Source organism: Chelonia mydas, chromosome 11 (genome assembly GCF_015237465.2).
Source record: "Chelonia mydas isolate rCheMyd1 chromosome 11, rCheMyd1.pri.v2, whole genome shotgun sequence".
Lineage (NCBI taxonomy): Eukaryota > Metazoa > Chordata > Testudines > Cheloniidae > Chelonia > Chelonia mydas.
Genome location: NC_051251.2, coordinates 41,104,130 through 41,131,609, shown reverse-complemented (window position 1 = coordinate 41,131,609; position 27,480 = coordinate 41,104,130). Strand labels below are relative to the sequence as shown.

The 27,480-nt window shown below is 42.8% G+C and overlaps 1 pseudogene; it reads left to right on the top strand.

The window, feature by feature from the left end:
- Window positions 1-27,480, top strand: part of LOC122462431 — a 213,028-nt pseudogene that overhangs the window by 56,467 nt on the left and 129,081 nt on the right.

The window sequence follows — 27,480 nt, the reverse complement described above, 5'->3', positions numbered from 1 at the left end:
GGCAGAGGGGCATTGCTGGCACATGATGGCATATATCACATTGGTAGATTTGCAGGTGAACGAGCCGCTGATAGTGTGGCTAATGTGATTAGGCCCTATGATGGTGTCCCCTGAATAGATATGTGGACACAGTTGGCAACGGGCTTTGTTGCAAGGATAGGTTCCTGGGTTAGTGGTTCTGTTGTGTGGTGTGTGGTTGCTGAGGGATACCCCTAGATTCCTGTGGTGAGTTTGTAGTCATGCAGCCTCATGGTGAAAGAGGTTTCATGCTTGTGTTTGCTAAGATGCATATCCGTTTGTTCCTGCCCGCCTTCCTTGCCAAAAGAATAGCTGCTTGACTGGTGATTGCCCATCACCTTTGATGACAGCTGGCTTGTCCTTTGTCTTTGAGAAACTGGTTTATCCAGACTTGTTTGATAAACGTATTTCAGACCTAATTTCATCTTATATTTATAACTTTACATGCAATGTTGGAACACACATTTCATCATGATATTATTGACCGGTAAATTATTAATTTTCAAATAATACCTCACAAGGCATATTTTGTACAAAGATTATTACAATATTGGTTACCATGTGAATACAGGGATGCATTCAGCCCCAGATATATTCAAACATGTAGACATATCTGTATATATACTGTACATGGCATAGGCTTGAATTTGCCATGATAGGATATTTTGCGAGTGTATTCTCTAATTTATACATGACTCTTTTGGTATTCTGTATCATTTAATTGTGTAAAACATTTTTGGATTCACTGTCTATGAAGTATATACACAGACACTTTAATAGGAGTTGCGTGGTTACATTTTTTCATGCTGACTTGAATATTCACCCCCCATACTGACTTTGTAACCATAATGCCATGCTTCATTGTCCCTTTGGTTAAATATGCCCTATAGCCACACATTATTTACAACTTTCTCTGATATTTATTAGGATTATTTACCACAGCTGGGCATAGTTCACAGCCAGAGGACTCTTCATGGAGTCAACAAGAAGAGAATTATTTGTCACCATGTGATTTCTACTGTAAGCTAATATTAGAACTGGATTTCTGTTAGTAAGTTAAAATGTAATAAGAACTTTGAGCCAAGCTTATACCTGGAGCCAGGAATGCAATTCCATTGACTTGCCCCTTCTTATACCAGGTCTGGATTTGTCCTACTTAGGTTTTCTGCAAGTAAATAAAATGAGAGCACATTTTATCTGTAATGCAAATGTGCAGTCACAAATATTGCTTGACTCAAAGCTATCTGTTGATAGCAAAGACAACAGAAAAGATGTATTGAGTCACACAATTGTTGCTGGTTGATGACATTGTCTGCCAGCTTTATAGCTGGTTGAAAGTGAGCCAACACAGGCAGCTCCATTTTTATTTGAATTTGAAACCAGTTTTCACAGCTAATAGGACGTGAAAATTGTATTGTATCCTGTTGGTACCTTTGCTTTGGTTTGTAGTGGACTGGTTGTTGTTGGCAGGTTTCAAAGTAATCTGAATGGTAATAGACTTTTAAAACTGTGTTAATGTCTTATTTGAGGATTTAATTCTGGAAAATCCAGTTCACTGATGTGGCAGGAAAGCTGCTAATTCAGCAGGACTACATAACTAATACTGCAACTACCAGAGCAGTGCTTAGATTAAAATCCCTACAGATTGTCTGCAACAGTCGAGATAGTGGTTCTCAACTTTTAGGTTACACCCCCCCAGGTGTTCAGCAGCAGTTGTGTGGGAGGGGTAATCACTCAAGCAAAAACCATCTGGACTATTGAGTAGGAAATGCTGATATAAAAGAACTAGCAACAAAGTGAGGCAGTGCAGCAAACTGCATGTCCAATCCTGAACAGTGCTGAGCATTGTCAAAACCCATTGAGAGTTAAGAGTGTGTCACACTTTGTGGTTTCCAGATATAAGTCACTAACAATATATGAAGTTGAACATGTTAAACCAGAGGAGAGTAAGTAAATCCCTCTTGGCCAAGTTCTGCCCTCAGATGTGAGAGCAGGGTTTTCAGCAATAGAAGTTATTCATGCTATCAGTGTAAATTCTTGATAGCTGACATTATTTTTATTTATTTCATTGCTTCTTACAATTTTAAAAATGTTTTATTTCTGTAAATATGTAACTAGTTGGATTGAGACTGGCAAGGCAGAGTCTGAAAGAACAAATCTGACCATCCTGTTTGTCACATATGTTCCTTATTGTTTGGAGAAAGTCTGGCGCAACTTAAAAACTATCACGCCAATTCCTGAAAGCAGCATGGTCCAGGTGACAACAACAACAGAATCTTTACTCTGCTGTTTTTCATCAGTTCTGATTTTAAAAAGAACATTTGAGTATTTCACAGTTGGTGTGGTAGAACCTCATTGCAATGAAGCAATGGATTAATGTACAGCATTTTGTAGCTATTCCTTGCATCAAAAAGAAGATGGCACCATTCTTCACCACTCGTTGGAGTTGGGCTGTCATTGGAGGGAATGCCATATGTGCCTTACCGAAGTGTGTTGCTGGTGTGTTTATTCTGCCAATGCTTGGGACGTTCTTTCTGCTTCAGGCACAGTGACTCTGAGAGCTGATACCAGTGCATGGCCTCTTTCACCTCACTTTACCATGGACAGCTCTTAGAGCCACAAACTAGTCCCCACCCTCTCCAGTTAAAAGTGTCAAGGCACAAAGACTGATCACTAACACAGCAGGTGCAGTTAAAGATAATGGTAATAAAATATCTTATAGAAAACAGATAATGTTGCTCCCAAGAAACTAAGTGTACAGTTCCATGGAACACATGGCACATGCCTGTCTGCAGTCAGGTATGTTCCATGTATGAATCCACAGAAATTGCTGTTTTTGGCTGACTGCCGTGGTAGATATATTTACAATCTTTAATCGTTTGTTGGGCATCTACATTATGACTTTCTATTATCTACCCAAGGATTTTAGAATGTGTATCCTTTGTTTTAGGGATGTGCACTACTGCTGATATTTGTCTATGTATGTGAAGGCCTGATTTTCATTCTTATTTGTATTATTTATTTAGTCTGGATTTGCAAGTTCTGTGATATGATCTTTAACACATTATAAAATCCATTAAAATAATGCCAGAGAGCAATAGAGGAGTGTGATGCTGTCACTAATGATAGGCGCTATCCCTGGCATGTGGAAAAGGTCAATTTCCATTGGCTACATATCAACTGAGCCTGGGATTTAGCAAACAGTTATGCGTGCAGGCAGTGTGACAAGTGTAGTACACTAACATGCCCTTGCCTAAAAGCCCCCTTCAGTGAAGTCACTGTTCCTTCTTCCTTTCACCAACACCCTGGAGCTCAGTGATCATTTATTTAATGCTGCAATTTTTTCTAGTGTAAATAAATCTTCTTTATCCCCCACTAGCAACCCAATTCCAGTGCAGAGGCTGGCAAATACATGGGCAATCCTCCTGCATGCCATCTAAGAATACCCAGATTAATGTCCAGATAAGTAGTCTTATTATATTGGCAGACAGTCTGAGTACTAAATAACAATAGCTGTTTTACCTAAAATAGTTAGATAACCAGGTTTCATGTTGTTTTAATTACATACCACCACAGAATGAAACTGCAACCAATGGTAAGTTAAAGTATGTCCCATCTTCTCCATCTCTTATTGAGTTTCTAGGGTAGTCTCTTGTCAGTCCTATCCATTTGTATTAGTAAATTCTCTCTCTTTGAGCTTTCCACTTGCCTTTGATTGGTCTTTCCTGTCACTCAGTATTAACCAGACCTACTTTTGGACAACAGGGCTGTCTCTCTAATATTAATATAATTCAGATTTGCCCGTTTTTGCACTCCTATCCAGTGAATGTTGGGGGACATGAATATCTCCCAAATAGCCAATGACACTTAAGCACCAAAACTGAATTATGACTCCCTCAATACCTGTGCTGAGTTTGTATAAGTACATATTCCTATAACATACACATTCAATATAAGTGTCTCTAATTTAAAGCTCTACCTTTTACTGCCATTTCCTCTCAGTGAAGAAGTGTCGCTCGTCCTGAGCCCAAAGAAGACTGTTATTTCTTAAGAAATAAGATGAAAATATTGCCCAACCCCTATTTTTGGATTTGGGATTAATGAGATCAATCCTAAATGAAATACTTTGGCGTTTTCAACCCAATTACCAAACATCAGTCCACATTATAAACAGCATCACGTGGCTCAGTTTGCTGGATTTAGCCAAAAAGCGTAGAGCAGAAGTAGGTAGTTGAAGAGAAAAGTCTTTCTATCAGTGTGATGGTAGAGTTCATTCCTTATTTTACAACACCATACCTGACTTACCCTTCTCCATCACTTCACCACCACCACTTAACTGTGAGCTGCTTTTTCAGCACAGGCTGTCCTTACCGCATTATTTAACTAGAATAAACCAAGTAAAGCTTATACAAAGTGTGATTAACACAAGCAGCCATGCAATCATATTACTGTAGCTCATGTGGAATCCCCATCCCTGGAAGCTTTTGAGAATGGGATGGACAAACACCTGTCAGGGACGGTCCTCAGCTCTGTGGGCTCGACTTGATGACTTCTCAAGGTCTCTTCCAGTCCTACATTTCTATGATTTCTGTGTCTTTTCATCCCATATCCCTCTAATGTTCAACTGTCATCACCTGCCGTGCTTAGGTTGTGAATTCTCTGGGAAGAGAGTTTCCTTGTTTTCCGTGTAAGTCACATTTTAAAGAGTCAATATCTATCCCAGAAGATTTAATAGAGATAGAAATGAGCAAGAAATATACCAGATTGTCACCTAGTGTTGCTTCATAACAAGGGGTGCATGTTAGTGTCACTTATGTTCAGTTGTTTTTTCTGTGAAATATCATTGTTTCTCTTCAGCCATCAGTTTCTTAATTAGAAATTTGTTCAGTACTATTACAGAATAATGGACATCCCCGACATAAAATATTATTGTGTCAGCCTGTCCAGGTTCTCCAGAGTATTTTGCTAATTTGCTTGTTGCTTAACATGATCCCATTTGCAGAACATAATATGAACATTTCCTTTTTGCATCACGTGAGAGTAGTTAGAAAACGGCCCTAAATCTATATTTAGGGTCCAACCCTGCCCTTACCAGATGGGAGCAGAGAAGGAGAGTGGCCCTGGGCATGTTTCTGGAGCTATCCTGTCAGCGCAGGGCAGGATACTACAGGAGGACCTGTGGAATAGGCTGGTGAATGTTCTTTTGGAAAGAAGCAGTGTGCCCTCCCCATACTGCTGACAGCAGCCATTGCACCCTAGCTGACAGACTATGTCTCCTTAGGGCTGTGGTGCTCTGAGCTGGCATTTACTGCTGAATGCCCTTTTCCTTGCCTAACACATCCCCACATCACCGGGCAGGATTTGGCTCTAAGATCACACCACTTCAAGAAATGATGTCCTATGTGTCAAATATCTGTCTGTACATATCCTGGAAAAATGCTTGGGAGACTCAGAACGTTTATAACAAATGACAGCATTCCTTTTTCAAATGAAAGTCCATTGTTCTGCTCTAGAATCCATGAGAACTCATTACAGTATGTGAGTGTATCGCATTTTAATGGGAAGGAAAAGAAACCAGTGATTTTTGTGATCTGGTGCTGCAGTTTGTCAGATGATTCTCTGCTTCTGAGAAGCACAGTTCACTTTCTGCCATCTCTTGTGAGGGCAGCAATTTGTTCCTCATGTTGAGCAATGACCCTTTTTTGGGAAGGGAAATTCTCAAAGTAAAAAAACAGATTATTAAATTCTCATTGAACTAAAAGAATCTGCTGGAGTCGTAAGTGGCTTGCTGGCACAGTTCAGAAGCAAGGAAGCCTGCAGTTGGTCAGTTCTACCCCGATCAGTAATGATCATGGCAAACAACAGGAATTGCTATAGAGAGGGCTTCTGGGACATGTGGATAATTAGACCAAAACCCCTATAAATTTTTAAAAAAATGATTTCATGGACATTTTTATATGAAAGCGCAGGTGTTACACTCTGTAATGAGTTTCAGAGCGAGTCAGTGAGATGATTTTTTTTTAAAAATACTCTCTGGATCAAATGGCTTAGTTGTGAAAAAGAATGGAGAGAAGTAAAAACAAATCTTTATGAATAATATACTAGCGATGGGCTCAAGCTGCAAAATTCAAATCTGGTCCAGGCTTTTGAACACCACAAAGTTATGTTGTGTTTGGATCCAGGTTTTTGATTCAGGCACCCCAGACGTGTACAGTAGAGTTGCATCCCTTACACCGATTTAATGTTAAGTGTTCATATTTTTCTTTGAACGGAAACTATTAATCCTAATTTTATTTTTAATTTTGTAATAAAATACTACAAGTTTATTCATATAGTCCTGATCCAAAGCCAATGGAAGTCCTCTATTGACTTCAATAAGCTGGGGCATAGGCCCTAATCATTAGCATTTCCGTATTATGTTTTTGAAGCAGCTATTGGGGGAAGAGTGGTCTGCTGGTTAGTGCAAGGACTGCGTGTCAGGATTCCTGAGTTATATTCCCAATGCTTTGCCTCTGAGGTGCTTCTATTTATCTATCTATAAAGTAGTTATAATTACCTCATGGTGATGTTGTGAGATTTAATGTTTGTAAAGATTTCTTTGATGTCTCAATAAAAGGTGTGAGAGAACTGGAAATTATTATTATTATTAATTTTAAATTAATAATAATTTCAAAAAATCTGTGGACTTCAACAAAGCCTCTGACCTGCTTTCTTTATTATAGACTTTGTGCTTTTTACTGGATTGTCTTCTGACACCAGAGAATACTCCCCAGACTCTCCTCATGAACTCTATGAAATACATTTTGCATTTGCAAGCATCCAGGCTTTCAGTGGAGTTCTCTTCCAGGATCAGGTGAGTGACTGAACCCAAAGAAGGATAAAATATTTCTGTAATTGCTTCATTTTTGAAATTCTTACAAGTTCTTCATGTCATATGCACATTTCATTACTCAGGACTGCAAGCTACAAAGACATGGTTTCAACTTGGTTACAAGGGACATATTATTTAAAAAATAAGTGCTGGAGGCTGAATCTCTTGTGTACATCTTAACAATGAAATAAGTGGTGTCTATTTGCCATGTTTAAGTTTCATTTAGCCAGCATTACAATAAATATTAAACCTACGTTATACATTGAAAAGTAACTTTAATCTGATAATAGCTTCCTTTCCCCCCTCTGCGTGTCCTTTCCCGTGGGCACACCATCCTACCTAGACTCTTCAATTCTCCCCACAGCTCAGTGTCCTCTTTGCTGAGTGCCAGCTGTGATCATATGTTTTGTGGTGCTAGACCTGACCACTGGGAACTGGCCTGAACTGACTAACTCATTTCTCATGCCATAGACCAACCAATAGCTGGCAGGTGTTAACATCTTTTTTGTTACGGCTAACTACCATTTTGGGGATATTTACTTCAGATTCCTCAGCAGGACTTTCAAATAACTAAAGGAGATATTACACCCATTTTGTTCAATGAGTCTAGATAGAGCATGCTGAGGCCAGATTTTGAGAGTTTAATAAGTGATATAAATTTTCATGGTTTATGTAACTTGGTATCAAGTCTTAATTCTTTGATTTAAGGAACTCTTTTGTAACATGGGACACAATAGTGAGTGGAGCTAAATTTGAACCAGAAACCAAGGAATGGAAGGGTTCACATGCAGGCACCAACTTGCTAAGCCATCCAGTCTCCCTTTGTTCGTTTGCTATAATTCTCATGTAATTTTGTGCTTTGGGGTTTTTGTTTGAAATGATAAATGAGAAAATATTATGGAAAAAGTTATATTCTTGCAGAATTATACTATAACTGAAAGCAGGATGCACAAGAAACTTCAAAATTTAAAAAAAAGTCTGATCTCATGAGTGTTGTTAGCCAATTTTCAGAGGATAGTTGTTCAGATGAGTTTTGGGGAAGTATTGGGAAAGCACTGGATGTGGAGATGAGCCCATGAACCTTTTCAGATACCTCTCTCTATTGCTGTTGTAGAGTAGAAATATATAAGGACTAGCCATGTCTCTCGATATTTTTTGTCTTCCTTGGTTTTTGTTTTTTTCCCCAGCTAATTGATCACCACATGGAGTTTAGCAGGTGGTGGATCAAAGAAATGAGAACAATAAAATTTCCTTCCCAAGGGACAATTTTTGATTACTTCATTGACCCTGATACAAAGAAATTTACTCTGTGGGCTGAAAAAAATTCCAGACATTGAAATGGAACCAGATGTCCCTTTCCAGGTATGATCTACTGTAATTAAGTAATAAGAGAAACTGCATATATCTGGACAGTAGTTGTATGATTCTGGGTGGCTTGAAAGGCAGAAAGTTGAAGTTCAAGTGACATTAATCACCCAAGTAGCTCTGTAATCACTAGAAATACAGTGCACATAGAGATGTATGGCTATTAAGAAACAGCATTTACAAGTGTACAGTATATTTAATGAGTTGTGAATGACACCACAGCCAGCCTGAATCTAACTTTCTAAAATCATATTAATACTTTATATTCATGTGCCATTTTTGTGTAGAAGGATCCTATTGAGCTTTTGCTCAGTTAGTACTGAAATGCAGCCATCTCTGGGATGGAAAGCAGCAGCCATTCTGCATGATTAAAGATAATTTCTCCATTTGATTTGAGAGGAGTGGGAAATATGTGGTAGGCAATATATAGTTGTTCAAGCTAGAATTTGGACACTGAACACAAATAGAACTAATTTCCCATGTGAAAAATGGCACCTTTTCAACACATTGTACTATAGCATTGTGCTGGAGCATTGGTTTCGCATCTTGGAGAGAAAAACGTAATCCTCAACATCCCTTTCTGCAGCTCCTAGGTTTTTCTGAGTGTCTTCCATCTAAGCGCTTAATTGTCCTGACCCTCCTTAGTTTGATAGCTGACAACCTCAGAGCTCTAAATAATATGGCTTGGCATCAGAAAGGTAACACTAACACATGGAACAAATAGTATGTGGTGCATAGGCAACACAGTTTAAGCTTTGAAATATAATTTCTTAGCATTTACTAGTTTTTTTCCAGTTTCATGAGCTAGGTTGTCCCTGGCCCTTATATCGATGTGCAAGAGGGGAGTGGGAGGGAAAGAGTGCAGGGAGCCTTCCTAAGCACCCTTTTGTGCAAGGACCAGGCACAATCACACTCTGTGTGTTTGGAAGATTACAGAGACTGCTCTCTCCCAACTCCTCCACCTCCATTGATTCACCTTGCCTGCAAAACGGGCAGGGAGAAGTAAATCTATGGGACACATACTGGGATGGCTGTCAGACATTGTCCCAACTGCAATTTCCTCTCCCCAGCCCCATTCTCTTCTCTGAGGACACAGCCCACAACTGATGGCGTGTGGGACTTTGGGGGACTGTGATGGGTTGTCTATAGGGTTACCATCCCTCCAGGATTGGCCTGGAGACCCCAGGAATTAAAGATTAATCTTGAATTCACGATTGTCATGTGATGAAAATCTCCAGGAATACCACCAACCAAAATTGGCAACCCTAGCTGTTTACCCCACACAGGTGAACAAAGGAGTCTGAGAGCTCAATTAGCCCACTTCGCTGCATCTGGAGGGTGCATCAAGCTCAATTTGTGGTTAGACCCCATTGAGCAGGAGCTGGATCAACTTAATAAAAGAAGGCAGTGAACGCTACAGAAGGTCCCAAAATAGAGAAACCCAGGAAAGAGGAGGTAGGCAGTTCCCTTTCTCTGGGAAGGGTCTGAGGAAGGCAGACTGAAGAAGGCTACAGGGTAGGAATAATTCCCTGTGTTGGGCCCTGAAAAGGCACAGAGAGGCAGTCCTGAGGGGTCGACATTCCTGGAGAGAAAGGAAGAGCTGGGAGGACATAGGGAGAAACCAGAAGAGAGGCTGTGTTAAGCACAAGATTCAAGGAAGCAGCACAAGGGGCTCAGGGGTAGAAAGTAGCCCAGGGAAATAGCAACGTGTTTGAAGGAGCTGCCCTAGCTGCTCAATAAAGGGTCCCTGGGCCAGAACCTGGAGCAGAGAGTGGGGCAGTGTTCCCCATCCAGGCACAAGGAAAGGTTCAAGCCTGATGTAAGGACTATTTAGGCTAAAGACTGAGCCTAAACTTTGGGCCAAGGGATAGCTCCAAAGGTGGCAGAAAACCTCTTTTGTAGTAAGACTTTTTTGACTTTGAGTTGTATTTTTTTTTAACCTCAGAAGGCATGGAATTAAAACATGACCTGGCCAGAGGGCCAAGTCACTAGAAGAGGGGCCATTAGTGAAGGGTGCTAGACAAAGACAGCCTGCTAGACCAGTGATTCTCAAATTTTGGACTGGTGACCCCTTTCACATAGCAAGCCTCTGAGTGTGACCCCTCCATATCAATTAAGAACACTTTTAAATATATTTAATGCCATTATAAATGCTGGAGGCAAAGCCGGGTTTGGGGTGGAGGCTGACAGATCACGACCCCCCCATGTAAAGAACCTTTTGACCCCCGAGAGGTCTCAACCCCCAGTTTGAGATCCCCTGTGCTAGACTGTGTCCAGCCATAAGGGGGTGCGCAAGCAGTGAGTCTACTCTTCCTCAGGAACCCGTTAGGTATGTCTATACCGCATTTTGGACTGAGCTGGATCAAACCTCCCAGTCTGGGTCAACCTACTTGGGATAGTGGGACTCATGCTAGCTCTTGAAAAACAGCTCTATAGTTCACTAGCTAATCAGGGCACCTGAGTTTAAAAAGGACCTCACTTCAGTTTGTGGCGTGCATGCGAGGAGCTGGGGAGCAAGAGGCACTAGGAGCTGAGAGTGAGAAGACATACTGCTGGACGACTGAGGAGTACAAGCATTCTCAGACACCAGGAGACAGTTCCTGTGGTGAGGATAAAGAAGGTGTTGGGAGGAGGCCATGGGGAAGTAGCCCAGGGAATTGTAGCTGTTGTGCAGCTGTTCCAGGAGGCACTCTAAACAGCTGCAGTCCACAGGGCCCTGGGCTGGAACCCGGAGTAGAGGGCAGGCCCGGGTTCCCCCCAAACCTCCCAATTCCTGATCAGACACAGGAGGAGTTGATCTGGACTGTGGGTTCCACCAGAGGGGAAGGTCTGGGCTGTTCCCTGACCCACATGCTGGGTCAGCAGAGACTGCGGGGATTGTTCTCCTTCCTTTTCCCCATGCTGGCCGGTGATGAGGTTATCTGAGTAAAACAGCAGATTTGAGCCACGTAAGTGGCCAAACTGAGGACTGTCATGAATCTCTGAAGCGAGTAAATCCTCCAATAAGCACGGAACCCACCAAGGTAGAGGGGGAACTTTGTCAAAACTGGTGTTAGTGGTGGGATCTGGTGTGCACAGCGCGGCGGAAGAAGGAGAGTGTTAAAAAAAAAAAAAAAAAAAAAGTGGGTTTATTTTTTTTCACCACAACGGAGGATGTAGTGCGGGCACTGATACAAGCCACGGCTGCCCAACAGGAGGCAGTACGGTTGCAGCGTGAGACTAATCCCTTGTTGATTGACCAGGCCGCTCAAGACCGTGCTATGTTGTGGGAACTGGTAAACCAAGTGAAGGCCCTTACGGAGATGAACCGTGGCCATGTGTGGAATATACAGACCAGCAATTGCCTGCAGAAAATGACGGGGAAGGATGACATATAGGCATATCTCCTTGCCTTTGAGAGGACAGCCCTACGGGAGGCCTGGCCTCGAGATCAGTGATCTGGCATCCTCACCCCGTTCCTGTGTGGGGAGGCCCAAAAGGCCTACTATGATCTGCCTGAAGAGGCTGCAGCAGACTTCCCCCAGCTGAAAGCAGAGATCCTGGCCAGATCTGGGGTAATGACCGCAGTGCGGGCCCAGCGGTATCACGTGTGGAGGTACCAGGAAGACAAAACCAATTGTATGACCTCATCCATCTTGCATGAAAATGGTTGCGAACTGAGTCCCGGAGTCCGGAAGAGATACTTCGGTTCTGTTCATTGACTGATACATGAGGGGACTACCGCCAGACCTTTGCGCATGGGTAAGCCAGAACGAACCCTCCACTTATGACGAGGTTGTCGCTCTGGTGGAGAGGCGAAGGACAGCGAGGGAGCTGACCCGACCAGTTAAGGAAGAGGCACCCCGGGTTAAACTTGCAGCACCAAGCCCTAGAGCTCAGGTGACTGGGCCACCAGGAGGGACCAGGTGAAAAAAGAGAGGGGCTGAAGGCCCACCAGAGGCCACAAAGAGTTGGAGCACTGAGGGGGAAGAAGATCGTGATGCCCAAACTAAGAGACCGGGGGACGCCTAGGGCTCCATACAGATGTTATGCCCGCGGGGAGCTGGCGACACGTAGCTGCACAATGTCCCAATGTTGAGGAGTCTATGCAGTGTAACCTGGGGAACTGGGCAGACCCATGCTCCCTAATTCACCTTGTGGGGGGTCTCACTAACCCCACATATGTACACCAGACCAGTGAAACTAAATGGGCTGGAGACTACGGCACTGGTTGATTCGGGGAGTGCTATCACGCTTGTCTCGGGGAGGCTTGTGAAGCATAGTCAGTTGCTGCAGGCTAAACGTACGGGGATAACGTGTCCATGGGACAGTCAGTACTACCCCAGCATCCCAGTAAAAATTGAGATCCAAGGGAACACTACTGAGGTAGCAGCAGGTGTAGTCCCTAAACTCCCATACCCGTTGCTCATAGGGAGGGACTTCCCAGGGTTTGAGACTTACTCTCAGTAGGGGGATTGGAGAAAGAGGGGAACCCTGAAATTAGTGAGGCATCCACAGTGGACTGTCAACCCCCAATCTTCTCTGAGATATCCCCAGATTTGTTCTCCACTCCCAGACAGGGTAGAAAGACGAAAAGGGAAAGAAGGGCAGCTAAGGCCTTGGGAACCCAAATACTGACCCAAAGCCAGAGGGTCACTCTTGTAGGTAGGCAGACCTGAGCAGCTGAACAGGAGGCCGCCCAAGAGAGAGAAGCACCCGAGTCTGACCCATACCCTAACGCCTCTGAACCAGTAGAGGCAACAGAGGCTGGCCCCCTAGAACTTGGACAGACCAGCCCCGGGAGAGGAAATTTTGGACGGGACCAGGCTGAAGACCCAAGGTACGACAACATTAGGAAAGAGGTGACCGAAATAGATGGAGTTCCCGTGGAAGAGAAAACCCAGGGACCAGGACCCTACTTCATAATGAAGAAGGGTTGCACCAGTACAGGGGCAGAAGGTACAGCAGATCCTAGCACCTCAAAAACACCAGAATGCTGTATTAAGTCTTGCCCATAGTCATCTTTTTGGGGGGCATTTGAGGGTAGAGAAGACCCTGGCACAGGTCCTACGACAGTTCTTCTGGCCCGGAGTACATGAAGAAGTGCGGAGGTACTGTGCGTCCTGCCCAGAGTGTCAGTTGCACAGTCCCCGTCCCCGCTTGAGGGCACCTTTAGTAGCCCTTCCCATCATAGAGGTCCCCTTCGAGTGAATAGCCATGGACCTAGTGGGACCCCTGGAGAAGACGGCTTGGGTCCACCAATATATACTTGTTGTTTTGGACTATGCTACTCGCTACCCAGAAGCCGTCCCCCTGCGGAACACAGCCTCTAAAATGATAGCCAAAGAGCTTGTGGGGATCTTTGCCCTAGTGGGGCTACAGAAAGAGATATTAACAGACCAAGGAACTCCATTTATGTCAAAGCTAATGAAGGACCTCTGTACGCTGCTCCATATACATACCCTGAGAACTTCAGTCTATCATCCGCAAATTGACGGGCTGGTAGAAAGGTTTAACCAAACCCTCAAGGCTATGATAAGGAAGGTGGTAAGTCGGGATGGGAAGGACTAGGACACCCTACTACCTTACCTTATGTTCGCTATCCAGGAGGTACCTCAGGCCTCAACTGGGTTTTCCCTCTTCGAGTTATTATACAGGTGCCACCCCTGTGGCATGCTAGATATTGCCAAAGAGATCTGGGAAGAGAAACCCAATGAGGGGAGAAATATAATAGAACATGTATTGCAGATGTGAGACCTGATAGACTGAGTCACCCCTATTGTACGGGAACATTTGGAAAAGGCACAGGAGGCCCAGCGAACCCATTACAATCACCAGGCAAAAGTCCGACAGTTCCAACCAGGGGATCGGGTGATGGTGTTGGTACCCACGGCAGAAAGCAAGCTTCTGGCCTAATGGCAGGGGCTCTATGAGGTGGTTGAACCCATGGGGGAAATAGCCCACAAGGTGCGGCAGCCAGGACGCCGGAACAAGAACAGATTTATCACATTAACCTCTTGAAATCTTGGCACCAGCGAGAGGCATGTGTGGTGGCCCAAGAGGCCCCAATCCAGGGAAATAACCTACATGAGCAGATCAGGATATCCCCTGATCTGACACCAAACCAGAAGAAGGAGGTAACTGAGATGATCAACAGGTACCAGGACGTGTTTTCAATCAAACCAAGCCGGACCACCGAAGCATATCACCACATTATCACAGACCCTGGTATCCTACTCCTAGTACGAGCTCTTTATCAGCCACATTATGAGGTAAAAACAATGAGGATTTAATCAGATCTGACAAGAAGTCGGCCAAAAAAATTCAAAATTATCAAGAAGACTATCTGAAATATGGATTGATATCCACTATCGTTAACGATGAACCTCACCCTAAGTGTATATTGTGCCTTGAGATATTAGCTAATGATAGTATGAAGCCATCACGATTAGCAAGACATTTAAAAACTAAGCATCCAGAACATGAAGACAAACCTCTACAGTTTTTTCAGCAATGTTTAAAGTCATGCGATACTCAATCCAGTACTTTACAAAATTTCATTAAATTTAATGATAAATATTTAGAAGCCTCTTATGAGGTTTCTTACTTAATAGCAAAAGACAAAAAGCCGCATACCATTGGGAAACACTTGTTCTTCCTGCCGCGGTAAAAATGGATGAAATAATACATGGAAAACAATATGGCGACAAACTAAAATGCATTCCTTTGTCAGCAGATACTGATGGAAGATGCATAGAAAACATTGCTGAAGATTTGAAGAAACAAGTATTAGAATGAATTACGCAGTGCGGGAGGTTTACTACACAGTTGGATGAAAGTACAGCTGTTTCTAACATGTCTCAGCTTATGGTATTTGCTAGATTCTGTTTCAATAATGAAATACACAAAGAACTACTTTTTTGTGAGCCACTAAAGGAAAGATATACCGGAGAAGATATATTCTCAACAGTAAATGACTTCTTTAATAAAAACAATGTTTTATGGAAAAACTGTGTAAGTGTAACCACTGATGGAGCGGCTGCTTTGACTGGAATAAAGAAAGGATTCTGAGGTAAGGTTATAGAGATAGCACCACACGTGAAATTCATTCACTTCATCATTCATAGGCAAGCTATTGCAGCAAAGAAGTTGGAGCCAGAAGTGCACAAAGTGCTACAGGATATCATCGATTTGGTTAATTTTATAAAAACAAGACCTTTAAATAGTAGAATCTTTACAATACTTTGTAATGAAATGGGGAGTGACCATGATAATCTTTTGTACCACACATAGGTTCGCTGGTTATCTCGTGGCAAAGTGCTTAAAAGAGTTGTCGAACTTAAAGATGAGTTGCGCATTTTTCTTTTACAAAAAGACAAGTGTTCCAAATTTGCTGACCTTTTCTGTGATGACAAGTGGCTGGCAGTGGTATGCTACCTAGCAGATATTTTCAAAAAAATCGACACTTAATCTGTCCCTTCAAGGTAAAGGTGACTTTTTAACAATGAGTGAGAAAGTAACTGCTATGGAGAGAGCATTTTGAAAACGGATGTTTGGAAGTGTTGCCATCGTTATGTGATTTTGTTGCTGAAAACGATGTAAGTGTGTCACCTATAAAAACTCTCATATCTGCACACTTAAAAAACTTGGAAACAGAATTTTCTAACCTGTTTAAAAATCTTCCAAACGAAGAGTTTGAGTGGGTTTTGAACCCATATGTTAAAAATATAAAAATGCAACACCTTCCGATTAGTTTGCAAGAACAACTGATTGACATCAGGGAAGATGGAAATTTACTAGCCGAATTTCAACAAAGCCTTTGCATAATTGGTGGATGGGATTGAAAAATGAGTATCACGATTTAGTAAGCGCAGCCAACGCTGTACTACTTCCATTTGGATCTATGTATCTTTGTGAGGCATCTTTTTCAGCTATGACAGCCATTAAAACCAAGGTGCGAAATAAACTGAACTTAGAACCAGACCTTCGAATCTCTGCATCACAAAGTGTTAAACCAAGATTTTCAAAAATAATGAAGCATATTCAATCACATTGCTCTCACTAAACATATTATTATTATTATTATTTTTTAGTGAGAGCAAAAAGGTTTTTTGTACCGTTAATAAATAAAATAAAATAAAATATTTTTAAAATGTTGTTTTTCATCCTTTTTTAATTTCAATTTTTGGGTATGTTTTATAATATACATAATATATTAGTACAGTAGTACATGTATATAATTTATACATAAATAAATATACATATAGTGGGGGTGCATGCTCAAAAATTTTTTACTGATGGGGCGCGTGATCAAAAAAGTTTGGAGATCACTGCTCTAGACAGCTGCAGTCCACAGGGCCCTGGGCTGGAACCCGGAGTAGAGGGCAGGCCCGGATTCCTCCCAAACCTCCCAACTCCTGATCAGACACAGGAGGAGTTGACCTGGACTGTGGGTTCCACCAGAGGGGAAGGTCTCTGGGCTGTTCCCCGACCCACATGCTGGGTCAGCAGAGACTGCAGGGATTGGTCTCCTTTCTTTTCCCTATTCTGGCCAGTGATGAGGTTATCTGAGTAAAACAGCAGATTTGAGCCACTAAAGTGGCCAAACTGAGGGCTGCCGTGAATCTCTGAGGCGAGCAAATCTGCCAATAAGCGCAGGACCCACCAAGGTAGAGGAGGAACTTTGTCACACAAGGCCTTGGTGAAATAGATGAAAATGATTAAATGTTTGCTGATAAAATAACTTGGAGGTCCTCAGAACAGGGAACAAAACTGACCACATTTCAATTCCATGCAAATGGAGAAGAACTGTAGAAGGTGGTACAAAACAGGAACAGAGCACATGTCGGAATGGACCACACACTAATGGTAGCTAAATTGAGAATAAAAATTAAAAAAAAGATCTGAACAACAAAGATGCTCATTTTATAATATCACCATGCTATAACAGATGACAACACAGCAAGAGTTTAGAATTGCACTAGCAAATAGATACCAGGTGCTTGAAGATGAAGATGATGGAACGGTAGAAAGGTAATGGAAACCTGTAAAGGAAATTTTCATTAGTAGTTGTGGTGAAGTGCTGTGATTCAGGAAGAAACATCACAATAAATGTGATCTGAGGATATATGGCAGAAAATACAAAAAGATTCAAAATTAAGTGTATACTAAATCAAGCAAGAACACAGACAGAATGGCTCCCAGAGGAATATGCTGAAAAGAACAAAGAGGCCAAAAAAATGTTAGCAAAGAGAAATGAGACTTTTAGACCAAATGGAAACAGATGCACAGATCGCTGCGGCACAAAATTACACAGACATCATTAGACAGTTGTCAGGATGAAAAACAAATACCGGGCAACTTAACAATGAAGACATCAGAACAATTAAATATATGGAGGTGGTACTATAATCAATACTGAATGGCGAGCCAGTGGTCAATCCCCCAGACGCCAGAAGAAGGAGAAGATGTGGACATTGAACTAGGACCCAACAGCAGAGTAGATGTAGAAAGGGCAGTCAATTGGTTAAAAAATGGAAAGGCCCAAGGTCCAGATAACATTCCAATGGAGGTTCTTAGAGCAGACTTAAAGAACATAGTAGACATTTCAATAAGCCTCTCACAAAAGATACGTGAAGAAGAAAAAATACCAAATGAGTGGGAAAATTGTAGCGAAGACGCCAAAGAAAGACATCAGTCAGTGTAAAAACTGGACAGGCATTCAATTGCTTTCTATTCCAAGTAATGTATTTACACATTATTCTAGATAGAATAAAGAAAGCAGTAGATTAAAGGTTAGGACAGGAACAGGCAGAGTTCAGACAGGAGAAATTATGTATTGATCAAATAGTAACCTTACATATCATCATCGAACTATTGATTGAATGGCAATCACCGCTTTATATTATTTTTATAGATTTCTAAAATGCATTTGATACAATGGATAGAACAATTTTATGGAAGTTGCTGTGGCACTATGCATCCCATAGAAATTTGTGAACGTCATTCAGACTTTCTATGAAAATATGACATGCCAAGTAATACATAACAATGAACTGATTAAGACATTCAAGGTTACTACAGGTGACTTATGTCACCCAGGATCTTTTTTATTGGTAGTGAATTGTATAAAGAGAGAGACCACAGAACAACTAAGGGGCATACAATGGACTTTGACACAGAAGTTACAGAACTTGACTTTGCAGAGGGTATCAGCTTGCTATTCCATACCTGTAGAAACATGCAAACCAAAACAAATGATCTCCAGGCCTATTCACAATTAATAGGGTTGAAAATCAACACAGAAAATGAAAGTCATGAGAATCAACGCACAACAAAAAATACCAGTAATGTTTTCTGGGACTGACATAGAAGATGTCTGATGTTTTACATATCTTGGAAGCACTGTAAGTACAACAGGTGGAACAGATGAAGACATTAAAGCCAGACATGCCTTTGCTATTCTAAATCCATTTTGGAGAAACAGAAATTGTGTTCTTCAAACTAAACTTTGAATATATGTAAAGCTGGTTGTACTATATGGCACTGATAGGACCAGAAATTATGGAACAAAAATGGAGATGGCTAGGACATACATGGAGAAAAGGCCTGAATGATGTAAGACAGCATTGGACTGGAACCCCCCAGGGCAAGAGGCAATGAGGTAGGCCAAGGATAACATGGATATACACAATAGAAGCAGAATTGAAAGCTACCAGAATGACAATGGAAGAAGCTAAGTCTGCAGTAGGAGACTGGTGAAGATGGAAGGCAGTGGTGAAAGCCCTATGTTCCTCATGTAATAGGGAGGTACGAAAGTGAGAGAGAGAGAGAGAGAGAGAGAATGAACATAAGCAGGTACAATTCTGCTGAATTCAATAGAGTTACACCAGGGCTGAAGTTGAGCCCTAAAGTTTGTTTAGTCACTTTGATTTAGGAATCTTTTCATTTATTTACTTGTCGGCAAAAATTATGTTTGGTATCTACCTGGAAGGTTGTGGTTTTGTTTTTTTGTTTTTTTCTCTCTCTCATTCTAAAATTTGGCTAAAAGAAACCCCTCAAGGTTGACAAGGACTGGGATTGACAGAACTATGGCTCTTTGAAATCCCTGTTGTCCATTTAAATTTTAATGTTTCTATCATTTGTTCCTCAGTGTAAATTAACAGCCATGGCAGTGTGTTGGGTTTCTTTTCCGAAGTCAAGACTTTAAATTTAATTCAATAGCCTAGATTTACAGCTATTCTATATTTCACAAGGCAGAATCAATAATGTGACTGAAGTGAAGAAGATAAAAATTTATGGTATCTTGCAATTTAATGGTTGAAAAGATGCAATTGGAGAGATCATAAATTGTGAAGGAGTTTATGCTTCATTGCTCCTGATTCAGTGCTTGCTGTTAGAACTTGATTTGTGACTATTCACAAGGTGTGATTAATGGTGTGATCGATGCTTGCTTCAGTGCAGTAAAGCAGTTGTAATGCTCTTCATTAGAATAAATAAAATAAATTGACTGAAGCTTTATAAAAACTGTGTAACATTTAAAATCTAAAATGTCAATTTTTTTCCTGTTACAATTTAGGTTTCTTGAGGCAGTTTCCACCTACATCACATCACTCATTGTCATTCTTTTTGGATATTCTAGAAATCCATGTGGGTTCGGGTTAGCTTTATGCAGAGCTCACTGAGAAGGAAAAAAAATAAAAAGTTGAATAGGACTGAGTGGAGCCTAGGATATCTGGTGGCTGTGTTTTGCCATCCTGCAAATGTACATTTATCCTCCTTTGACATGTGAAAGTTTAAAGGAATCAAGGCAGAAAATGACCCTTCCGTATACAGCTTGACTAAAAACAATAAAAATTAATGGTTTTCATTGTTTTTAAATGGGGTGGATGTATGATCGGCACCGTAGCAGAGACGATGAAGATAAAGGGGCATATTTTGAGCAGTATTTCTTTGGTGTGAGAATGTATATTGCATAAGCCAGTGCTGTCTCACACTATGCTCTAACACAGGTAGGGGGATGTGAGAGAACCTGAACAGCCATGAAAGGCAGTGGGATGGAATAATTTTGATATAGTCATTTGAAGAATGAGCTTCAGGAGATACTAACAAGGAATGGTGTTGAGAGGGCCATAGGATGCCTTATAAATGTCAGTTAAGCCCCCCTCAATATATGGATAATTTCAAAGTTTTAAAATGTCCAAACCTAAACATGTAGTGTAAAACCGGGGGAAGGAGGGAATCGTGCTGTGACATTTAGAGCAGTTTGAGCCACACGAGATTTTCCCTATCTGTTTCAGTCCTATTTGTGTTTATCAGTCTTGTTGGGAGATTAATCTGGTAATTAGCAGGAGAGGCTCATGAGGTTTCCGAAGTCTTCCCTTGTTCTGCCATGCATGCATTTCCTGATTTGAATCTGCAAAGAAAATGCCAAATGTAGAGATGCCATTTTTGAGCTGTTGTAGCTATATAAAAAGTAGTGTTTCTACTGTGGCACACACTAGTTAGTCTAGTTGTCATCTCAAATGTTCCAGCTATTCTGCCGCCTCAGGATAGCTCACTTTGTCTTTTTCACAAATGTGGCAGAAATTCAGGTGTTAACCACAGACTTCTCCTAAATCTAACCTTTGGTGAAATGTGACATCATGCAAATAGAGGAGTCTTTCCACTGAAGATGCCTTCCTCAGACTGTTATCTTAGGGTAAAATCCTAGTCACCCACACAAGTAAATGGGCTTTGGGTGGGTGACATACACTGGAATCAGCGTGCATGGCCACCATCCCAGCCCAAGTTGTGGAACACCTGCATAGCTGCTTTATAGCTGCAAACACGGCCACTTGGCAGCCCCAGGAGCGCAGCAGTGACTGAGACTTGCAGTGCTCTCTGGCCGTGGTGTTTTGGTAGTGGATAGGTGTAGCTGCTAAACCCATTGACTTATGCCTCCAGTGCTCCCCTGGCCATAGGCGCTGCTCGTGGAGCACCCACAGGAAAAAAAACAGTGGGTGCTCAGCACCCACCAGCAGCCCCTTGGATCAGCGCCGCACCCTCCCCTGGTGGCTCCACCAATCAGCTCCTTCCCCTCTCATCTACCTCAATCAACTGTTCAGGGATGTGCAGGAGGTGCGGAGGGGGAGGAGTGGGGTCAGGAAGAGGCCAGGGGAGGGAAGAGGTGGGGTGGGAGCAGGGGCTTGGAGGAAGGGGTGGAGTGGGAAAAGGGCCTGGGGCGGAGCAGGGGTCTAGTACCCCTCCCCCCTGGGATCTGAGTAAGTTGGTGCCTATGCCTCTGCCCTTCCATACTGCTGCAGAGAAGGGGCGCAGAGTGCTTCTGCATGGCCTTTCCACAGCCAGGCCTCAGACCATTGGCTCACTACAGTTTGGGCCTTCCATGATCACATAACATGGAGAGGGGCAGGAATTTCCCTTTAATGACTAGAAGTGTTTCCCCTGAATGTATTGGTCTCTGGCTATGGAGGATGGCAATATGTGTAAGCTTTGGGAGAGGAAAATCTTATGGAAAGATATGTTCAGGTCATGCTGCGTTTGACCCAAAAGACAGTTGGCAATGCCTATGGTGGGGAACCTCTACTGCCTGTGTGGCAGGAAGAGTACACCAGTCCTCTGTAGCCTCTCATCTCTGTCCCTTTGTTAAGGAGAGCTGCTCTGAGTCTTTTCCTTTCCTATCGCTACAGGCTTTGGAGGTGGTAATTGCAATAGGAATGCATCTGTAATGAGCTGGCCTTCTCCCCAGGTCCCAAAGCGCCCACTGCTACACTCAGAGTCTCTTTCCAGAGTTTATTTCCCAGTATAGGCAAAGCAACAGTTCCGCAACCCACCCTGGGATACAGCTCCCAGGGTTCTCCCCCCTTTACCTTGTACGGGAACTTCCAGCTGCTCTTGCTTCTTGCAGCTCCCTGGCTCAGAGTAACCCGGTCTTCAACTCCTCCAGGCAAAGGTGCCCCCTTTTAAACCTAATTTGCATCAGCTGACCAGGGACGAGGGGCACTTGCCCTGCTCCCTCTTAGTGACAGCCTGTGACTCTCCTCTCTTTAAGACCTTGCCACCCCTAAGGGAAGCCTTACAGTCGACAACCTAACCAGGGGACAGTCAATAGAGCCTCATTTTTTTGATTTTGAGGTCTTTGCACACAGAGTCTCTAATTCTCCCTCAAGCTTATGAACCATTAAGATCAGGTGGCCCCTTTCTTCCTGAGTCACCTTATGTCCTGCAGCCAGCTGTGCTTTCTGGATTGTCAGCAGCTGCTAGTTGTTCTGGCAGTCCCCCCAGTCCATAAAACAGGTGCTCTCTGAATCCCCTTCCACAAAAAGCACTGCTTTCACCCCGGCCTTTTGCCTGGGCCCCAGCATGCTGATGAGATCCCTTTTGGGCCCCCACAGCCTGCCGTTTGGCCTGCAGTCCTGTCTGGGCTCACACTGCTTGCTGCTCATTCTGTGCCATGAGCTTTTGCTCCCTGATACCCTTCTGCATCTGAAGAGTAGCCAACTCCTCAGTCAAGCACTGCTGTTTCCCACAATCTGTGTCCACCCCAGACTATGGTAATTCTTAGTCCAGTTTTATCGTCTGATTGATGATCTTCTGCTGGAAGGTGTTTACATCCTCTAGTTCTTGTTGATACTCTTTCAGTTGCTCCTGTAAGCTTTGAAGATGACTGAGGACTTCCTCTCAGTCTGTCTCAAGCGGATGGGTGAGGTTCTGTGGCCTGCAATGTGCAGAAGGTCAGACTAGATGATCATGATGGGCCCTTCTGGTCAGGGCTGGCTCCAGGCACCAGCTTTCCAAGCAGGTGCTTGGGGCAGCATTTAGAATGGGGCGGCAGTCCGTGCCCCGCGGTGGCAATTCGGCGGCAACTGTTTGGGCCAGTAAAATTGGTAGAGCCGCCCCTGCTTCTGGTCTTAAAGTTGATGAGTTTATAACTCAAACTTCCTGCTCTCTGCACTCCTTTTCTGATCAACTGTTGGTTTTATCTGTCTTTGGCCACTGATCTGGGTTCACAAGACCTTTCTCGTCTGCCAGCTCTTGTGCTACTTTCCTCTGAATCAGGGCTGGGGAACCCCACTAGTGTCTTCCTAAAAGTACCGGTCATGGAAGATCCTCCACTACCCTGACACATAGCTGATCTCTCCACCCCAGACCCCCTGCTCAACCTCTGTTTTGGAGGTAGAATCATGTTTCCCCATGTAAACATAAGACATGTATGGGGGAGATGCTGATACATCTTCTTTGCCAGCACCCCATTTTCCTGGACAAGGGTGTACCCACATCCTGAGCCCACTAGATCTTCTACAAACAGTCCTCCCCAGTCAAACTGGTACCATGTATGGCTGAGCCCCAGTACCATTCAGAGTGGACTGCAGGCTTCAAGCCTGGTTGTAATAGCAACCTTGGTAATCACACTCTTTTATTAGTCATCCAAATATACCCAGGCCTGCTATATCTGAAGCACATCAGTGGATTGCACTGGCTAGCTCCGGAAGCACTTCCCCCTGTTTGGGCTACTTTGGACCCTTTCCCACGGATAGCTTCCCGACGAATTCCAGATCATGGTATCCTCTTGTTTGGTCTCCCGCAGTGGGACATTCCGAGTGTGCCATGCCATTCAGGTCACACCATTTCAAGCCTCAAAGACTTCTGCCTGTTTACCTGCCTCCCCCACTGGGGCGGGTTGGAATCTCCTTACCTCGCTCTGGGATCCCACTTGGTCCATGATTTTCTCTATGGAGCTATCTCTGAGCATAATCACCAGGCAGTGAAGTCCCATAATCTCTAAGCCACTACCTATGGTTGTACTCCCTCTGGGAATGGTTCAGCCAAAAAGTGGTGCCACTATGTCTCTGGAGTCAATCCCACTTTATCCAAGATGGCAGCCTTTACCACAGGATAGGAGCCTGCCTGCTTGTCACTCGCTGCTCGGGAGGTTGCCTGTACCTTGCCTGTCAGAAATGGTGCTATGCAGGCTGCCCAAGTCGATTCTTCCGAGCTGCTGCACTGGCCACTTACTTGAAAGTACAGAGGAATGCCTCCAGGTCATCCTCTTGCCCCAGCTTCACCAAACCAGAGACCAGTCAGCCCAAACTACCTTCTCCAGTACCAGTTTAATTTCCCAGAGTCCCTTGGCCCAGCCGCTTCTGCAACCACTCTTGTTGTTGGAAGTGAGCCTCTTGCCATGTCTGTGGAGTGGCAAATTGGGCCTCTTGCTCTTTCTGCAGGTGCTCTATCAATTGCAGGAGCACAGTTTGGATCTGTTGCTGCTGTTCCTACTGCCACTGTAGCACAACTGCCTGCTGCTGGTGTGTGGCTGTCTGTTGCCACTGTGCCATTACCAACAGGATGTATCACATACTCCATCTTCACTGATCACCCAAACTGGGGTTGGGTGCCAGTCAGTGCTCAGAGGCTTCAATTTCCCCTGGATTCTGGGGACTGATTTCCTACTCGCATTCTCTGCCACACATTAACAGGCTGGCCTTCTCTCCAGCTCTCAAAGGAAAAGAATTGGCACTCTTCCCATTTTATAGATGGGGAAACTGAGGCATGGAAAGGCACACCATCAGCTGCAGAGCCTTGTTTTTCTGACTCCTAGTCCTGTGCATTGCTCATTGGGCTAAGCTACCTTTCTTGCCAGTGGTGAAAACCATGCCTCTTACACATGGTTTTATTAGCCATACAAGTAGGGCTGGCCAGAAAACAAAAATTCCATTTTGTGAAAAATGTCCAGGTTTAAAAATTTGTTTTCATTCCAATATGGAAGAAAAAACTAAAACATTTTTGTGAGAGAGAGGGAGAGGGACCCACCTCAAAATAGCCAATCATCAAATAGTTAGGTTACTCACCTGAGATGTGGGAAGCCCAAGATCAAGTCCCGGCTTTGCCTGAATCAAGTCTCTATCACACGCAGTCCCTCCTGTTGGAGCTGTTCCACTTTAAATAAATAATTAATATTAATTGGGCCTGAATTGACTGACAGATTGACTGACCATATAGCCTGGTGGTTAGGGAACTCAACTGGGATGTGGGAGACAAGTTCCTGCCCTGAATCAGGTAGAGCAGGGAATTGGTCTGGGATCTCAGGTGAATCCTCTAAACCAACAGGCTATTGGCTGTTCTGTGGCTATTCTCTCTCTCTCTCTCTCATATTTATATATATTCCATTCTGTACATGAGAAACCTTCCTAATGAAAGTTGTCTTGCTGCAAAAATTTTAGTTTTGATGAATTGGCATTTTCCAACAAAAAAAAAAAAGTATCTGAAAAAATTCCCAATCTGTTCTACATGCAAATATAGTACAGTAGAACCTCAGAGTTACGAACACCAGAGTTACGAACCGACCAGTCACACACCTCATTTGGAACTGGAAGTACACAATCAGGCAGCAGCAGAGACAAAAAGAAAACCAACGCAAATACAGTACATTTCTATGTTAAATGTAAACTATTAAAAAAAAAGAAAACAATATTTTTCTTCTGCATAGTAAAGTTTCAAAGCTGTATTAAGTCAATGTTCAGTTGTAAACATTTGAAAGGACACCCATAATGTTTTGTTCAGAGTTACGAACATTTCAGAGTTACATTCCTGAGGTGTTTGTAACTGTGAGGTTCTACTGTACTGGCTATGTCAGCAGTAACTAACAGAGAGTATGTTGAACACCATTACTGAACCTGCTCTTGCTGCTTTTATGGTAGGTGTGGCTGTTAAGAGGGATACCCTTTCTTTTGCTGCTGTTGTAATCTTGAGGTGGGCTGGCAGGTTTACTGCCAGAGTCTATTTCTTTGTTTACCAAGAAAAAGGAGCACAGTTTCAGTCAAAGTGCAGGTGTGGGTAGTCACTGGATTTTTACAGTTCCTGTTTGATAGCCACAGGCCTCATGAAAGAGTCTGCTATTGATACTAGTATATGATCCTGCTGTTACCTTCTGATGAAGTGCTTCTTATCTAAGTGAGCAAATGATTGTAGAAACATGTTTTGTCAGTTTTTTTTTCCAGAAGAACATAACAGCCACAGAAGAGAAAACATCACATCTGTGCTGTAACCCTTACTCCTTTAAAACCCTTCTCTCATGGCTGTGTTTTCAGTGACTGGGAATGTACAGTCCACTTTGCTAGTCCTTGAATTATAGGTGTTTCAGTGGACAACGGAGGCATTCACAAACATGTACATACATATATAGGCATTGGCATTCTGCAGCAGATCAATGGAGCTATTCTAGTCTTATTTTACATCACTGCGTCATTCATGTAGATAAAGAGAACACAACCAGTCTGAATAATAGTGATGATGTGAGGTCTCTTAAGAGGTAGAACCTCACTCCTTTCAGAAAAAAATGCAAATTCTTATTTCTTTAACTGAGCTTTCCTGCACTCCCAAATCTCCAGATAATGAGGTGGAAGAACAGGAAGAAATAAACAGAAAGAGCCCTTATATTTAACCCTAGACTGGCACTCAGATGCCCCAGTGGTGACTGTAGCAAATATGGAGAAAGATTAGATAAACTTTTAAAAGGAGGTAAATTAGAGAGACTCCAGAACAGCCTTTTCCCAGAAATGTGTTTGTACAACTCCCAGCGTACTTCAGTTGAGTAAACATGTTATGTGACTAAACCTAGAAACATTAGTAGTATTGCCGAGGCCAAAAATGACTCATTACTGACCTTGGGAGCAAGTCCTGCTTAGGCTGCTGAAACATGAAATGTATATAACACTCCAGATATTTGGAAAGGAAGTTCTTGGTGTTACCAAAGCTATAATATCTGCTGTGGCCTGACTTTTATTTCAAATTTCTTCTTGGTGTGCAAAGAGTTAAAATGGCTATGCCAAAAATGCCACAGGTTCAGTTTGTCTAAGCATTGTATTCTCAGTGAAAACTGAACGGCAGGCACTAGTGTATGGGCAATGTTGACATTCAAGGATTATAGGAGACAAGTGGAAAAAGTTCATATGAACAACTGCTTTTTGAAGGAATACGAGAGATGGAAAATTTCAGAATAATGGAAAAAGCAGATGGTCACAATAGTAATCCATAACATAGACTCAGAATTTAGAGATGGAAAAAACTTACCCTAGTAATTCACTATTAATCTCTGCAGTATACTTTCTAGTGCTTTAGTTTTAAATGTCCAACGTGATGGGGCTTCTTCTACTACCACTAGGGGGAATTATACATCCTAATATATCTCACTAAACTTTTTCCTAATATTCAGTTTTTCCCTTTCTTAATTTAAAATAATTACTTCTAGT